At 35.9% G+C, this 18,715-nt stretch overlaps 1 pseudogene; it reads left to right on the top strand.

Moving 5' to 3' along the window:
• The first annotated feature begins 17,431 nt into the window (after nt 1–17,431).
• On the top strand, nt 17,432–18,342 carry LOC149162616 (receptor-like protein 4 pseudogene; annotated as a pseudogene).
• The last annotated feature ends 373 nt before the right edge of the window (nt 18,343–18,715 follow it).

Genomic DNA, 18,715 nt, shown 5'->3' with positions numbered 1-18,715 from the left:
ATTCATTATCTTCCCTACCTTATCCTCCATGTATTGGACCATTATTCACTAACTTTTCCACACATATGATCCTGATGATGAACCACAGAGTAAAATCATGAATGTGATGACTCCGGAAAATAACACTATACAAAATAAAGAGTTATTGATTGAAACCCTAATCTCACTAAAAATGCAATGGCTCAACCTCCTAGAGGAGGCTCGCCTCCTTCCCCTTCTCCTCCATCGAACATCACTACTTTCAATGCTCTTAATCCTACTCAAAACAAAACCTTGAAACCCTCATAGTCTAAGTTTCTAGAATTCTTGGAGGAGATCCCTAAAGTTGCAGTTCATGCCCTGTAATCCTGAACCATGGCCCTTTGGCTTGCAAATTGCAGCCTCATAGGATAATTTAGAAGGATATGGCTTTCCCCTTACACACTAGCCATATGGGTGAACAAGAACTGTAAATCACTAATAAAAGGAAAAACCTCTCTTTCTTTTTGTGGCAAAGGTTTTATTAATCTTTCTCTTTGAAGAGAAAGAGGACAGGGACCTAATATTTAGAAGCAACCCTTATTTCATGGGAGCACAAGAACTATATCTAAACAAATGGAACCCATACTTCAACCCAAAAAATGGCATCCCCTCAACTATCCTAGTTTGGGTTAAGCTACCTCACCTCCCCTTGAACTACTATAATGGAGATACCCTCAAAAATATCAAAAAAGATTTGGAGAAATATATTGATAAAGTTGAGCCTAAAGAAGGAATGTTTTCTTATGCTGAAATATGTGTTGAAGTATAACTAGAAAAAGGGTTACCAAAGGCCATCCAACTCTCTTTAGACAATTGGAGTTTTATTCAACAAGTATACTATGATCAAAACCCATTCAAGTACAAATATTGCCATGTATATGGTCATTTCACAAGGAATTACCCAAAAGCAACCATAGAAGAGAAGTTGGAGAACAATGGCAACAACCAAAAAGGAGGCAAGAAAGACAAGACCCCCAAAAAACTATCCCAATCCAATTCTTGTGCCTCTAAGACCCATCCTCTTCCAAACAACAACAAAACATAAACATCTCCATCAAAAGTCCTAAACCCCCTTGTTTTCCTCACCTTAAATACTATGAAATCTTGTCCAAATAAGACTTTCCAAAAAATAACGAAAGTAGGGTAAATGATGGAGAGAAGGAAGGGAAATGTCCCCCTTGGAAGGTCCCCTTTCCCAATCAATGGAGACACTATTTTTTTATTCCTAAGAAACTAGACCATCTATCTCTAGAATCTTTGGAACACCAAGTTATAACATAGGTCTAGTTCTCCCTAACATTGAGTTGATAAAAGGACATTCAAAGGATGAGATAGTAAAAGATTTGGTAGTGAACAAAGTCGCAAAGAAGGCAAGGAGAAAAACAAAGAGAGACGAGAAGAATAAATGAAATAAAGACAAGAGCATGGGCACAAAACACACCATAGAAGGTTGTTATAATAGAAACACTAGAAGCTCCAAAATCCAGGACGGTTTAGTTCATCCACCTGAAGGAGCTCCAAAAAACAACTAATAATGATGAATATCATCTCCTAGAACTGCAATGATATGGGGAATGAATAAAATGGGACTTTAGTTAAAATTATAACCAAAATAAAGACCCTACGAATCATTGTGCTCCAAGAGACCAAATTGGAGGAAAATGCCATCCTCCCCAAAAGCAAAATAATTTGGAAAAGAGGTGAAGTAAGAGAAATTGATTCAAGCGGGGCGTTTAGAGGTATATGCACATTGTGGTCTTCGTCCCACTTCCAATTTCTCTGGAAGTTATCCTCTAGTCATTGGATAGATGTAAATCTTCTACACAGCTCCTTATGTGAGTCTTATAATTTATCAATGTGTACATGCCCAATGTATATCATGATAAGATGGAATGTTGGTCCTCTTTATTAAATTTAAAATATATAGTCTAGGAGACCAACTGTATCATTTTAGGAGACTTTAATCCTACTTTCTACACATGAGGGAAGAAAGGTGGCTCATTGGTAAGAGACCCTTTTAGAGAAAAATTGAAAGACCTTTCCTCCTCACTAGATTTTGTTGATCTAAAACCAATGAGAGAAAAATACACTTGATCCAACAAAAGGAGTGGGCCTAGGAATATAATGCTCATACATGACAGATTTCATATCCATACCTTTTAGATCAAAATTCCACTCAATTATTTTAAATTCTAGCCTAGCTAGGATTAGAGAATTTCCTAATTTCTCTCTCATTCCTTCCCCCAGAGATTTGTGGATCGCTGCTCTTTCATTGCAATCCCATCTATAGAAATTTCTACAAACCTCGCTCTGATACCATGTAGAAAATCTGATGGTAGGTTAACCCGATAATGCAATATAAATCAAAGCAGAATACTATAACCTACTGCTACTATCAATTTGTGGAAGCTTAAAGATCGAGCTGAACAATATAACCGGAAGAAGAAGAATCAATGGCACAATACACATGAAATTACTTTTGGGGAAAGCCTCAACTAAAAACCCCACACTATTGTATCATCATACATGGTGGAAATACGCAGGAATTATACAAATCCTTAGCTCTCACAGCTAGTCAACTCTTAGTACAATCCTCACAGATGCTCACAGGCAATCTTGGCTTCTCTCTAGCCTTCCTCTCTACCCTCCAAGCTCCTATTTCCTTGCGTTGTTCCTTGTGGATGATTTGCCTTCAACCAAGTGGAAAACCCTTCCTCCAAAATTACACAATCTTCAAGGATTTATCCTTGACTGCATGCATGAGTTTTCTCCACGAGAAAACACATGCAACTGATAGTACATTGTCCTTGAACTTTAATCTCAACTGGGTCTTTCTCAGAATAGACATGCATGAGTTTCTAATGAGTGAATCTTCAGTTAACTAGAGTAGCACTAGTTGAGTGCATTAATGCACCAATTGACTGTTAACTCACTATTAGTTCCTCAAATAGTTTGGAACTAATTTAACTGGACTTAACGCAGTAAACTAAGTTAACTAATTACAACTCAGATATAACTCAATCTTATCTCCTTAATTTAAGGGATAACTCTTGCATGACTTCAGAAAGACTTCTAACTTGAATTTCTCCAACTAATTAATTTAAAATAAATTAATTAATTATTTCCAAGTAGTTGTTAAGACTAAATTTGATTTTAACTCACAATTTAATTCAAGGACAGATTAAATTGGAATATTATTGTTGCCATGTTTCAACACTCCCTCTCAACAAGAAAGGGATTATCTGCCACTTCAATCCTCTCTCTATTGAACTCGAATTTACACTTTGACAATGCCTTTGTCAAAATGTCATCATCTTGCTCCTCTAACGAAATATATTGCAACAACATGATCCTCCTCGCTTGTGAAAAGCCACGGGCAACAAATCTTGCCTCATGCTTCTCCACACTACCATCAACAACTTGCTTTACCTTGTAAAGCCAATGGGAACTCACAACTGACTTGATCTCCAGTCTCGGAACTACGTCCCAAACACTGTTACGAACTATGGAGTCACACTCCTCCATCATAGCATCAACCCAAATCAGCTGTTGCATTGCTTCCTCAAAGGAAGATGACTCAGTCTCAACACATTCCCCAGCAAGGGCCATGTATCCAGTGTACCTCTCAGGTGACCTCCTCCGTTTTCCCTGAGAATATGGTGCTCCCACATTCTCTCTCGCATCCTCCAACAATCTGTCAACTTCTCTTGTGCACTTTCGTCCATCTCTGGAAGACTCTGCTTGAGTGGATGTCTCCACTCCTGGAACCTCTGCATGTGGCTGCTCTACATCAGTCTGAGGCTCCTCCTCCTTAGGAACCAACAGTTCCTCCACAGCCTGTAGTTGGAGCTCCCTCTCAAGGGAAACTTGCATGGCCTTCTGCTCATCAAACTTGAGATCTCTGCGAACCACTATCCTCCGACTAGTAGGCAAGTACACCCGATAGTTGTGAGGTGTATTAGTGTACCTCACAAATATCCCCAACTCTGCTATCGACTCAAGCTTCTTTCGTGCATCCTTTGTCACATGGAAATATATTGATGAGCCAAAGATCCTGAAGTGACCCACCTCTAGTCTCTTACCAGAGAAAGCTTCCTCTGGTGTCTTCATCCCAAGTATGCGATGCGGGCTTCTATTCTGCAAATAGACCGATGTGTTGCATGCCTCAGCCCACAAGTGAAGTGGTAGGCCTTGATCATGTAGCATTTCCTGTGCTGCCCCTACAATAGTTTTGTTCTTCCTCTCAGCCACCCCATTCTGCTGTGGGTTATGAGGTGTCGTCAACTCTCGTTTAATTCCTTCCGCTGCATAGAAGTCCTTAAACTCTTGACAGACATATTCTCCACTGTTGTCGCTTCTCAAGGCATTGATCTTCTTCCGTGACTCTTTCTCGACCAAAGCTTTGAACTCACAAAACTTTGTGAAGGTTTGGTCCTTTTTCTGCATGAAATAAATCCAGCATTTACGAGAATAGTCATCAATGAAAATCACATAAAACCTTTGCTTCGTTGTGGATGCCGTTGAGAATGGTCCACACAAATCAGTATGAACTCACTCTAAGATAGCCTCTACTCAATTGTCTCGATCATGAAAGGAAGACTTGGTGTACTTTCCCAGGGTACAACCTTTGCATGTGTCAACTTTCTCAAGTTTACCTTTGGGAAGTCCTGTAGATATCTGTTGCATTATCTTCAAAGCCCCATCATGCAAATGGCCCAACCGCCTGTGCCAAAACTCGCCAATGTTTTGGCTTTGCACCAATTATGCTTTCTTACTCAATGTTGCACAATCATCTACCTCTAGTTTATAGAGATTCTTCACCCGAATCCCTATCCTCTTGGTCTGACCCATGTCTATGTGTCTTAGGAACACCTTTCCTTTACTAAAGACAACATCGTAGCCTTTGTCCTCCAACATCGCAACCAATACCAAGTTCTTCTTCAATCCAGGCACATACATCACATCTGTCAAGGTGAGAGGAGCTCCATGCTCCCTCTGAAAAGCAATTGTGCCTACTCCTGAAACACTATACCTTCCGTCGTCACCCATCTCTATGTGCATCTTGAGGTCTTTATCCTCCAAGGCACTGAATAAATTTTTATCACCGATCATGTGGAATGAGGCTCCACTGTCAAGATACCAAACACAACCCATTATCGATGACACCATGCATGTGATGAGGGTAAAGTCCATTTCAAACTAAGAGGCTAATGCCTCACCTTCCGATCCTTCTGAGGATCCCTTCTTGGACTTCTTCGATGGGAAATTAGTCGCATAATGTCCCATCTTGTGACAATTAAAGCATCTTACTTTAGACATGTCACCCTTCTTCCCTCCATGAGAAGAATTCGATTTGAAATGGGAAGCCTTCCCCTTCCCTTTCCTTGCCTTACTTGCTAAGGCGAGATTTTCTTCATCATGATTCTTAGATGAAGAACCATCTCTTGTGCTCCTCCTGATCTCCTCATGCATAAGATCCGACCACAATCGTTCCCAATCCGACAGTTTCTCCCTTCCATTCACAGAGTCCTGGTAGTTATTCCAACTCTTTGGAAGGCCTAGGAGAGCAAGGCTTACCATATCATCATCGGTAGTAGTTATTCCCACACTGCCAATCTCATATCTGCAGGTGGTGAGCTTGTTCAGATATGTGGAAATAGTATCGCCCTTCTCCATCTTGATTCTTCGAAGTTTATCCTTAAGCGCCAATTTCCTCTAGTCACTACTGTTCTGGTAGAGGTCCTTCAATGTCTTCCACATTGAAAATGGAGTATCCTTCCCATGGAGACTCGAGACAATATGGTCTCGAACTCCCTCAAGGATGATCTGTCTCGCCTTCGCCACACACTTCTTCCACTCAGCTAACTCTTGTGCATTCGTTGAAGTTGGCTTTGGGATTTCTTGATCAATGAATTCCTTCAAGCCATTGTCTTCTAATACAACCTCCATTCTATCTTTCCATGCTATGTAATTCAAGCTACCTTCCAAGGCATACTCGAGTCTCAAGCCATAGAATTCCATTGGCCAACCTTGAAGTATGCTATGAATTCGATTTGCACCTGCAGCCCCGAACTTCAAACTTCGAATTCTCTTTTCAATACTCTGTTCACAGCTCCGATACCATGTATAAAATTTCTACAAACCTCGCTCTAATACCATGTAGAAAATCTGATGGTAGGTTAACCCAATAATGCAATATAAATCAACGTAGAATACTATAACCTACTTCTACTATCAATTTGCAGAAGCTTAAAGATCGAGCCGAACAATACAACCAAAAGAAGAAGAATTAATGGCACAATACACATGAAAATACTTTTGGGGAAAGCCTCGGCTAAAAACCCCACACTATTGTATTATCATATATGGTGGAAATATATAGGAATTATACAAAGCCTTAGCTCTCACAGCTAGCCAGCTCTCAATACAATCCTCACAGATGCTCACAGGCAATCTTGGCTTCTCTCCAGCCTTCCTCTCTGCCCTCCAAGCTACTATTTCCTTGCGCTGTTCCTTGTGGATGATTTGCCTTCAACCAAGTGGAAAACCCTTCCTCCAAAACTACGCAATCTTCAAGGATTTATCCTTGAATGCATGCATGAGTTTTCTCCATGAGAAAACACATGCAACTGATAGTACATTGTCCTTGAACTTTAATCTCAACTAGATCTTTCTCAGAATAGACATGCACGAGTTTCTAATGAGGGAATCTTCAGTTAACTGGAGTAGCACTAGTTGAGTGCATTAATGCACCAACTGACTGTTAACTCACTATTAGTTCCTCAAACAGTTTGGAACTAATTTAATTGGACTTAACTCAATAAACTGAGTTAACTAATTACAACTCAAATATAACTCAACCTTATCTCCTTAATTTAAGGGATAACTCTTGCATGACTTCAGAAAGACTTCTAACTTGAATTTCTCCAACTAATTAATTTAAAATTAATTAATTAATTATTTCCAAGTAGTTGTTAAGAGTAAATTCGTTTTTAATTCACAATTTAATTCAAGGACAAATTAAATTGGAATATTCTTTTTGCCATATTTCAACACCATCTTGATGCAGTAGGCCAAGTTCATGGAAATAGTAACAAATGTATGGAACCAGTGGATCAAAGAACCTCCAATAAATAAGGTAAAACAGGCACTGAAACTTTGGATAAAAGAAAAGCAAACTGAAAGGGAGCAACCTATTCTCTCTCTCAAGCAACGGCTAGGAGAAATTCAAGGGTAGATTGATCAATGACTTGCCTTTAATAGTCTTCTAATGGAGGAAAAACCAACATTCCAAAAGTGTCATAGAGAACTAGGGAATGTAGAAGAAATACAGAGACTTAAATTTGAGAGCATATGGTTAAAGGAAGGAGATGAAAACACCAAATTCTTCCATAAATAGGCTAAGCAACGTGTCTAGAGAAATAATGTAAGGCAAATAATCAATGAAGAAGGGGGGAAATTGGATTCCTACAACCAAGTTAAGGAAGCAACAATGAATCATTATTCAAATTTATACAATGGAGAGGCCTTCACAAATGTAGACACCATAGAAAGTATGATGGACCATATCCCTCACCTCATCACACAAAAAGATAATGAAACCTAAGAAATAACAACTAATGGAGTTTGGTAATCACGATTGGATCATTATATTGTTTTTCATCCACGTCGATGTTTTCAAAGTGGAGAAAGTGGAGGAATACGCTTAGAGGACCATTTTCACCAATGGGGACGAGTTTGGAAAATTGGGGTCTAGAACCTTTCAAGAGGAGTTTGAGGCATTAAAAGTTTTTTTGGGGGCTAAAACTTTGTTGCTTAAGAATTGTACCTTTTCGAGCTATTCTACACACATAGACCATTCCAACAGCGTGAGAATTGCTTCAATCAAACTCCATATGAAAAAAGTTATGCCACTCGCAAGTTGACTTTCCTATTTTGACCACCATAATTCAAGATGATGCCACGTCACCCCCACTATTCATGGAAAATGGGCTATAACATGATCATGATGAAGAATACTCTAGAAAAGTGCATGTTGTAGCTCTAGTTACAATATGAAGGAATCAAACTTAACCACTAGTAGGCTATTAGGTATTGTTATAATTGGCCCACTAAGAGGAAAAGGGGTTCCATTAATTTCGAGTTCATGTTGTTTCGTAGATGAGCGGAGTGGCCAAGAGGTATGGGGAGAGAGCACACAAAGAGATTTTTTGCACTATAGTAGCCCACAACCTACAGGACATATTTCTTTGTACTTCTAGCTATTTTCTATTCAAAGAAAGAGAGCAAAGTAGCCTCACCTTCCGGTTGAGTTTTCTCTCGAAAGGAATTCCCAAGATTTATCATGTGTCAATTGTGGTTTGTGAGTTTTTGTTTTGTTGTTATCTATTTTATGCATAGTTATAATTTGCATGCATATGTAATAAAAAATGATTAACAAATACATAAATCTAGGGAAAAATAAACCCTCATAGTGTGGATTTCAAAATTTGTAATATATATTAGTATATCTATTATGACAAATTTCCCTATGGAATATCCATGGCAATTTACGGGTCACGCTGGTAGAAGAGCAAGTTTCTTCTGATATATTGTGGGGAGTTGCGAGGGATCTAGATCGGTTAAATTGAAACTCACAAAACCCCAATCATGGCCTATGAATCTATGAATAACCCTCTTGATCACTCAAAGGAAAGGTGTTCGCGATTGGAAGCACAAGTCGCAAATATAAACCATAATGTGAGCCTCCTAATGGTAGCCCTGACCAATAATCTCATGTCATTCAGAGAACATGGGGATTCTAACACATAGGTTCAACAAGGTAGTAGATCAGGAAGAAATAAGAAGAAGTCGAAGAAAGAACTCAAAAAAGATCAACCTAGTTCAAGTGTCGTGAATCATTCACAATTCCTATTCAAAATGGAAGCGAAAGTTGACACGAAGTTGTATTAAGGTGAGATTGATGCTCGCAAGTTAAATCATTAGTTGCAACATTTAGAAGTTTATTTTAGTGTCCATCATATAGAGTCAAAATAGAAGATTTTGTTTGCTTGACTAAAATTAGAGGGTCATGCCCTAACTTGGCGGGAAAGCCACACAAAGACCTTGAGGTTGGAGGGAGGTCCTTCAATGACTGAGTGGGAGGATTTCAAAACTCTCATAAAGTCACAATTTTACCCTATCAAGCATGTAGATGACTAGTGGATTCAATGGCATTACTTAAGGCAAAAGCAAGGGAAAAGTGTATAGGAGTATAGCACAAAGATTGTAAAGATGGCCATAATGTTGGGTATCTCCCCAAAGAACCCAAACATACTCTTAAAGTATATAAGGGTTTCTACATATCCATCTTTGGAAGCAAGTGATGTTGTTCAAACCCAGATTGGTGGACGAGGCATGTGTACAAGCATAGTACCCATAAAAAATAGGCCAAAAGAGAGGGAAATCAAGTGGATCAAAGAAGAAGGAGCATCAAGACACTTTTGAGGAAGGGAAGAATAAGTGTAAGGGAGGAAAATATACAAATATAGGAATCACAGGACACTAGTGCAAGATCCCAACAACCACTATAACATCGATGGTCATAAAGAGGAGAAGTGTTGTAAGTTGCATCTGGAGCTTAACCCGGAGAAAAAAAAGAAAGATAATAAGAAGAAGAATCTAATGGACATGGATTTCGAGCAACTAGGTTGAAAGCAACTTGAACGTGGATGAGAATATCATATTTACATTAGTGCAAAAGGAGGTGAATCTAAGTATTCTTTAGCAACGGGAAGAAAATGAAATTAATAAACTCTTCCATATAAAGACACATGTTAAAAATACTAATATTGATGCTTTGTTCAACTTAGGATCAAAGGAAAATCTCATTACGATAGAGTTGGTCAACAAATTGGGATGGAAGTTCGTGATTATCCAAGCCCATGTCCATTGGGATGGGTAAGTAAGGATGTGGAAATTAAGGTAACAAAACAATGCAAAATCAAATTTGCTACCAGTGTTGATTTTATTGATGAAGTAGAATTATATGCAGTTCCCCTTGATGCATGTGGAGTGGTGTTGGAAGTTCCTATATCTACATGCAACATGCAATCTTTGTGTGAATATCTAACCATTATTGCCTCTTCAAGGATGGAAAATTGTTCACCATCAACACACAAAGTCAAGTCAAAAAAATTGCTAGTAAGTGCCAACCAAGACAAGAAAATGATCAGTTCCAACAAAAAGTATGTTTCACTATATTAGGGAAAAAAACCTCGTATTGTATTTAAATTTAATCTTAAATAAAAATGAGGACCCTCTTACTTTTCATTTCCTTTTTCCCCAATTCAAACCCTTACTTATCGTGTATTTTCCCTTGTAAAAATTCACTATACATCCATGTGTACAAAGTTCAGGGTTTAAACCCATTTAAACACTAGTAAAAAACACAAAAAATTGCTAAGTCTCAAAAGAGTTGTCAAATAACGCCCTTTTTCATGTCTCCCAGGATGTGAATTCCCCAACCCCTGTCAAATCGCACCTTACCTTTATACATATTCATTTACCAAAGTCCCGAAGTGCAACAGAAAAATTACCATCAATTCACTACAACTTTTTTCGTATTGCGTTTATGTCTCCCGCGATGAGAGCCTACACAACTCACTTTATAAATTCTCGTGCTGTGACGTTCATTTCGTCATTGTAAGAACTTAATGTCTCTTATCCTTTTAATCACCCCCTTCCCTTTCAGTTTCTAAGGTGTTAGGTTTCCCATATGACCCCATAGTAGGACATAAACTTTCTCCTTAAATACTTTTGAAATCTTTGTCTCATGATATCCGTTAGTTTGTAGACCCCAACCATTTTCAATGGTACATTGTCATATTAAACCATGGAATCAACCCTATGGTGACGTTTCTTGCAATTCCACTTGGCACTCTGGATACTACCACGTGTCATCTAAATCTCGTCTATATCACTTTATGCAAAATCCATTTTCAAATCCACGTGTCACCTCTAAGGGATTGACATGTCACTACCTTACATACTTCCTCTGCCACGTCGAAAATGGCTAACTAGTGTTAAAATACCAAGAAAAAATTGACTCAAATTCAGATTCGTGTTTTGGTCCCACCTCAACATTCTCACGAAAAATAATATGAACACGGCTATCAACCCGCAACGTGAATTCAAACTAATTGAGGTTTAACAAGTAATTGGTTAGATGATTAGCGTTTATCTTTTGATTAGTAAAAGTGCCTCCACAAGTAAATGTGGGTCTTTTCGACAATACTTAGGCAAATTTGCGTGTTACTAGGATATCACCGAGCATTTGATTCATGGTATTTTAGTCATTTAATCACAATTATTTTGAAGTGTTATGTATTGATTGCTTCTTTACAAAGTTTTGAAAGCATAAACCATTTTTTAACTTTGTTTCTTCCATTTATTCAAATTGTTCACTCAATAATTCCTTCAATACACAAAACATGGGTAAGCAAGTCAAGAAGGTTTAGAAGGTGCAGAGACCTACAAAACCAATGCCTGAAGACCCGAATGAAAAGAATCCAAAAGTTTTTTTTATTATTATTTTTTGATACAATAATCACAAAGGTTGATGCAGGTGTGTCTTTGTGGTATATCATGTATTAAATGCTAAAGGGTGAAATTCATGGAAATTCAAAGGAAGTCCCTATGGATGAAGTAGGCACGACAGGTAGCCTAGACACATCTTATCATGAAGTTGTAAAGTCTTCCCTTCACAAAACTGTTGCAGAACCTAAATTTTTTCCATACACAAACATGTTATGTATTGATTGCTTCTTTTCGAAGTTTTGTAAGCATAAACCATTTTGTAACTTTGTTTCTTCCATGTATTTAATTCCTTCAATACACAAAGCATGGGTAAGCAAGTCAAGAAGGTGTAGAAGGTGCAAAGACCTACACAACCAATGCCCGAAGACCCGACCGAAAAGAATCCAAAAGCTTTTTTATTTTATTTTTGGATACAATAATCACAAAGGTTGATGTAGGTGTGTCTTCGTGGTATAACATGTATCAAATGCTAAAGGGTGAAATTCATGGAAATTCAGAGGAGGTCCCTATGGATGAAGTAGGCACGATAGGTAGCCTAGACACATCCTATCATGATCTTGTAAAATATTCCCTTCACAAATTTGTTGCAGAGCCTAAATTTTTTCCATACAAAAACATGTTATGCTAGGTCGTGAATCATGTAGACACATCAAAGCAGATGATTTGCACTTCACATGGCACAATTATGGGCTCCTTTCATCCATGGAACCTCGAGGTTATGTATAAGTTGCCTGAGACCAAACTTCAATATAATTCTAAGTTCATTAGAAATTTCATTCAGAAGGAATGCATTGATTATAACAAAAATATGGATGAATTAATCAAACCTTAGAGGACAAGTTAGTATAAGTTCAAAGAAGAGGTTACAAAAGAGTATGCCATTTCTCCTTTAAATTCATCACACTCCTTTATGATTGCCTTGATTTGCAGGCTTTATGGTAGGAAATGAATAAAACATTTTCCTTTGGAATGGGTCCCTCTCTTTTAACAAACCTCAATGTGTTATTATTTTAATTGGGTGACTATCATGTTTGATATCCAAGTACATTAAATCTTTCAAAATCTCTAATACTAGTACCGTAGTCCTCCTTTTTATACGTCAAACTATAATATGGATTCCATTTTCTTTTCAACTTCCTTCCCCACTATGGGATGGAAGTGGGCTCTTTCTAAACCTCTTCACATACACATATATCATCCAAAAATCTGGGAGGAGAGTTACTTTGATCATTTTTACCAAATTTTCCACTTTGTTATAATTCCTATTTATGAAGAGATATTCCACTCAAAACCCCTCAAAATCTCAGAAGAAGCCAAGCAAGGCATTGATTAAATTGGTGATTGGGTTTTTTAGGAAATTTTTCTTATATAAGAATATATGGTTCCCTGAAACTCCCAAATGCCTCACCCATTTTCGTCCGTGGTAGATTGATTTACAAAGAAATACCTTATCAAACAATTGACACAAGCGTTACCTTTGAATTTAATAAAATTTATAATAAAATCTGGCCAAGTTTTCCTATACAAGTTGGCATTTATACTTTGGAGAGCCCTTACCATGCTAAAAAATAGTTAATAAATTTCCATGCCCTTAAGTTAGCTCAAATCCCTTTAAAATAACATGATCCTTTGGGAATTGTAGCCGAACATTGTGTTTCTATTGATGCGAAAAGATGTATGCATGAGAAGTCCTCTTTTGATGATGATATGGTGTGTACAGTTCAATCCTATGAAGAAATGTGCCAGAAAGCTAAAAAAGTTGACCCCTAAACAACACCAGTTTTTTCTTACATTTAAAGAAGAAAGAAGAGCGTACTTACCTCGAATTTTGCAACAATTAATGGTTCAAGCCATCAAAATGAAAGCATTCACATCTATGGCATCGATTACTATTCCTGATAAATACCTAGTAGACGTTGAGCAAATTCTTTCAGAAGTCACTGTTGAACTTCTCAAAGAGGACATTATTAAAATGGTTGCAGCTTCAATTAAAATACATGAACAATGGGATCAATTTTCTAAGTTAACAACCTATATATCTCAAACACAAGAAGCTCCTAAAGTTCCTCCTCCGACTTCTACTCTTGAGCATAATACATAGCAATAGATAGAACAACATTAGTTAGATGTTCCTCCTCACATTGTTGATTCTTGCAACGAAACCCATTTGGCTACTTTTAAGTTCTTGATCAAAACTCCCATAAGTTCTATCCTTCATAACAATTCACATAAATAAATATTGGCAAGCTCATTACCACCAATTGAGATGGATTATATTCCTTTGATTGATGTCTTTAATAGTCCCCAAAAGAATTCCATTGTGCGAAAAAGCACAGAGAAGAGAAAAAATGAAAATGAAAGAGAAGAAATAGAAGTTTCTTTACAAACAGTTTGGGATACCTCCCTACATAAGGCAGATCAAACAACTTAACAAGTTAAATTATTTCATTGGGGCTTATGCAAATGCCAACATTAATCATGTTATCAGATTAAAGGAATTTTTGAAGTAGAAAGATGATAGAATTCTATAGTTGGACAACATTTGTCTCATTAGAAAAATCAACTCCTAGAGCAGTTGAAATTTTGGGAATATGGAATCAACAAATTGCAAATTGAATTACAAGTCATAAGTCAATAAAAATATGCTCAATTGATTGCACTCCAATTTAAATTCAGGAAGCAGTTAATAATGCAGTGTACTTAGAAAGATTCAAGCAAAAGCCATTGACATCAATTGGTAGTTCCTTCATGAATAGGAATGATTTTGTAATAGGTTAAGTCTTGTGAAATACTAGGAAAAAAAACCTTCCCCAGCCTATCCCGACTTATTGAGATGCAAAAGAAAGTAGTTTTGAAAGCTTGGAAGGTTAATTTGCATAATTCAAATGAGTTGATTAAGGTGGCACATCAAAGTTGTTCTCCATTAATACATCCATTATAGAGATAATCAAATAAACAAAGCTAGAACTAGAGGTTTCAAAATAAAAGCTACGAGAAGCGGATGAACTACGGAAGAAAGTGCGGGAAACTAGATAGGACCATCAAAATGGGATCGAGCAATTTTTAAAGGTTAACCTACATTTCATTTGGAAATATTTGGTCAAGCCACGAAGTCATTTTCTGATGAGAAAATCAGCTAATGATAGAATTGCACAAGAGTTGTCAGTTGTGGAAGCACACATATTTGAGTGTCAGGTCAACGTTTAAATTGATCCTCCTATAGAGCTCACGCATCAAATTCACACTTAATGACAATCATCAAATAAAGGTCCTATGGACCTTTCTCCAAATGGCCGAGAGTTTATTTTTATTTAAGCACCCAAACAAACTTTTACTTTGCTACATTTATTTTAATTGTTGAGAAAATTATGGAGGAAAAAATTATCTTTCATTTTTTGTAATGTTATTTAAACTACATTATGACTTTGTGAAAGGGGTTTTGGTTTTGGCTAAGAAATTAAACTCTGCACTATTATAAAATTTTCTTAATATAAGTTTTGGTACACCTCGATTTCATGTTTCAACATGGTCAAGCAAATATGGTTCCATTGCTTTAATTTGCTTTCTCTTTCCGTCATTGAAATCATAATATTTCTTCTTATTGCTTTAATTGTTAATGATTGAAATTGGTCATTGTTGATCAATTGCTCTTCTTTGTATTGAGGCATTAAGATTAGAATATGTGTTTGAATACTATGAATAAATTAAATTCATTTAACTATTTAAATGAATTATTATTTTATTTACAATTGATTTATTACAACTGATGAGTATATGTGTGTGTGAGAGTAGCAGTATAGAAATAGTTTTACATTACAATTCCTTACTTTCATTAGAATATAGGTATATGGTTCTTTACATCATTTCCCTTTAGGTCAGAAAAATCTGGGCTAGCTGAGCATGCTTGTTCCTCCTCACATTATATTTGCATGGAACAAGCAAAATTAATTCATAAAGAAGACCATTATTTAAATAGAAGAGTAAAAGAAGCAATTGAAATCGAAAAATCCTCCAATAATATGAATAGAAACGACGGTCTAAAATTAAGTGATACCTGGAAACCCCTATTAAATAAAATAAAAAAGCAACAATCATAATAATTAATAAATATATAATAATAATAATAATAATAATAATAAATAATAATTATAATAATAATAAAAAATAAATAAAAATAAATTAATAAATAATAATAATAATAGTAATAAATAAATAATAGATCTATTTTATTTGAAATTTAAATAACAAATTATATATATATATAAATAAACAATAATATAATAAAATTATAACCAAATAAATAAACATTAATAATATATAATAAATATAATTAAAACCTATCTGAATAAATAGGTAATAGACTTATTTTATTTGTAATTTAAATAATAAACTATATATATAAATAAACAATAATATAATAAAATTATAACCAAATAAATAAACATTAATAATATATAATAAATATAATTAAAACCTATCTGAATAAATAGGTAATAGACTTATTTTATTTGTAATTTAAATAATAAACTATATATATAAATAAACAATAATATAATAAAATTATAACCAAATATATAAATAATAATAATATATAATAAATACCTATCTAAACAAATAGATACTCATTATAAATAATAATATATAAATAATAGATTTATTTTATTAAAAATATAAATAATAAATTATATACATATAAGTAAACAATTATATAATAAAATTATAACCAAATAAATAAGCAATAATAATATATAATAAATACCTATCTAACTAAATAGATATTTATTAAATTATTTTTATTTATAATAAATAAATAAACAATAATATAATAAAATTATAACCAAATAAATAAACAATAATAATATATAATAAATATAATAAAAACCTATCTAATTAAATAGGTATTTGTTAATTTATTTGTATTCATTTATAATAAATAAATAAAAATAATTAATAAATTAATAAACAAGAGCCACAACAGTGGCGGAAGTCCCTGCCGAGAAGGGGAAGGACCATTTACCGTTGACTTGGCTGCTTGCTTAGATGTCCTATTCAACATGAGGACCATTTGCTTTTGACTTTGCTGCATGTAGTCTCTGACATTTGCTTGATCTGCACTTGAACTGGATCTAAAGATTTAGTCAGAGGCAAAGAGCTCTTCTTTGGATTCAGAACTAAAAACTAGATTTAAGTTCTCTCTTTTAAGATTAAAATCCCAAAAGAGTAATCCATATGCCTGTACCAATATAAATCTCTTAGAAAATAAGTCTTTCCATCGGGCCCAAAATATTTGGAGAGATGATTTTTCTGCATATTTTACGAACGCAAGCGTTGACAGAAATGGAGACGTGCTTGCAACGATTAAATCTAATTCCCTTACATCCCGCCATGATTTCGCCCTTAATTTATCGAGTTGAAGATTTCTTTGGGCTTTTTGGACTACTAAATAATTTTCTCGTCCCAATTGTTCGCATTTAAAGATCGATCACTTCAGCTCTCATAAATGTTTGGGCGTTGACTACATTGAGCGATGAGATTCGAACGCGTGATTGGTGTGGGAACACAGATCCACGGGAACCAACAAACATTACCGTTGTATGACTGTAAAAAGGCAGGAAAACGCCATCATTGCAATATCTTGCGGTTCTTGGACTATTGTGGAGCCCCTGAAGACGCCTCATGATTCCAGCCTGTGGAGATCATGGATATCGTCTTGGAGTTTTGTAGTTCTCATTGACATTATGTCTCCATTTCTGATGAATTTTAGGCTCTCTGTTAAGGAACCATATCCTAATCATGCGTAAGAGGCTTCGCGATCGAGTTCCGTTACTGAAAAATGGCGAAGGAAACAGTCAAGGTTGGCTTTAGATTGACCGCAGTGGCGTGTATTTGTGTGTGGACGAGCATTTACTCAGCATTTTCACAGAATGCAGGTAAGCTCAAAGCCACATGATCTCAGTTAAGTTAAAATTCCAGAATATTTTGAAGGTTTTCAAATTTCAACTTCAGAAGCCGATAGCTTCAAGATTCGACAATTCAAATCATATTTTGATTAAATTCTACTTCTCAAAGTAGTCGAAAGAAGAGTATAACAACATTTTTGGTTTTGCAGAGCCGTTGGCCATCCGGATCAGCTGCGGTTCATGGGAGAACACACATACCCCCCAGACGAATATGCTCTGGGTAAAAGACTACGGTTACACAGGCGGCTCGTCCGCAAACGCCACCACCACGAGCTAGATCGCTCCTCAGCTCAAGAAACTCCGTTTCTTTAAGCTCTCGGACGGTCCCGAGAACTGCTACAACGTCACTCGTCTACCGAACGACCATTATTCCGTTAGAATGTTCTTTGGCCTCAACGAGGATGTTTTGGCCGACCGCGAGCCGCTCTTTGACGTCTCCATTGAAGGAACACAGGTTTATTCTTTAAAGTCGGGCTGGAGCATGAACGACGACCAGGCATATGTCGAAGCTTCAGTTTTTGTCTTGGACACTGCTGCCACTGTCTGCTTTCACAGCACCGGCCACGGTGATCCTTCGGTAATGAGCATCGAGATTCTTCAGCTTCATCCACAAGCTTATGATTTTGGGGCTGAGTGGGGGGATACTGCCATATTCAGGACTGCTAAGCGGGTGGACTGTGGAGCAGACCAGAGCGTGTACGGCGAGTCCTACGACAAACCAACTTGCGTGGCATATCAACCGTCCTTTGCATCGAACAACTCGAAGCCGATAATAAGACCCTAATTATTTTCCGCACCAAAACTTCGCATAAACTTAGGTTAAAATACCAATATACCAAAAATATAACGGTCAAACTACTCGGTCAGCGATCGATCGATCGCTAATAGTCCCAGACAGGGACTAATAATAACAATGATAATAATAAATAAATAATAGATTTATTTTATTTGAAATTTAAATAACAAACTATATATATATATATATATAAATAAACAATAATATAATAAAATTATAACTAAATATATAAATAATAATAATATATAATAAATACCTATCTAAACAAATATGTACTTATTAAAAATAATAATATAGAGGTAATAGATTTATTTTATTAAAAATATAAATAATAAACTATATATATATATAAATAAACAAT

Source organism: Pinus tabuliformis, chromosome 5_2, assembly GCF_031772625.1.
Source record: "Pinus tabuliformis cultivar Carrire ecotype Pingquan chromosome 5_2, CPIR1, whole genome shotgun sequence".
Classification (NCBI taxonomy): Eukaryota; Viridiplantae; Streptophyta; class Pinopsida; order Pinales; family Pinaceae; genus Pinus; species Pinus tabuliformis.
Note: the sequence above shows the minus strand (reverse complement) of the source record. Positions and strands in the feature narration are given on the sequence as shown.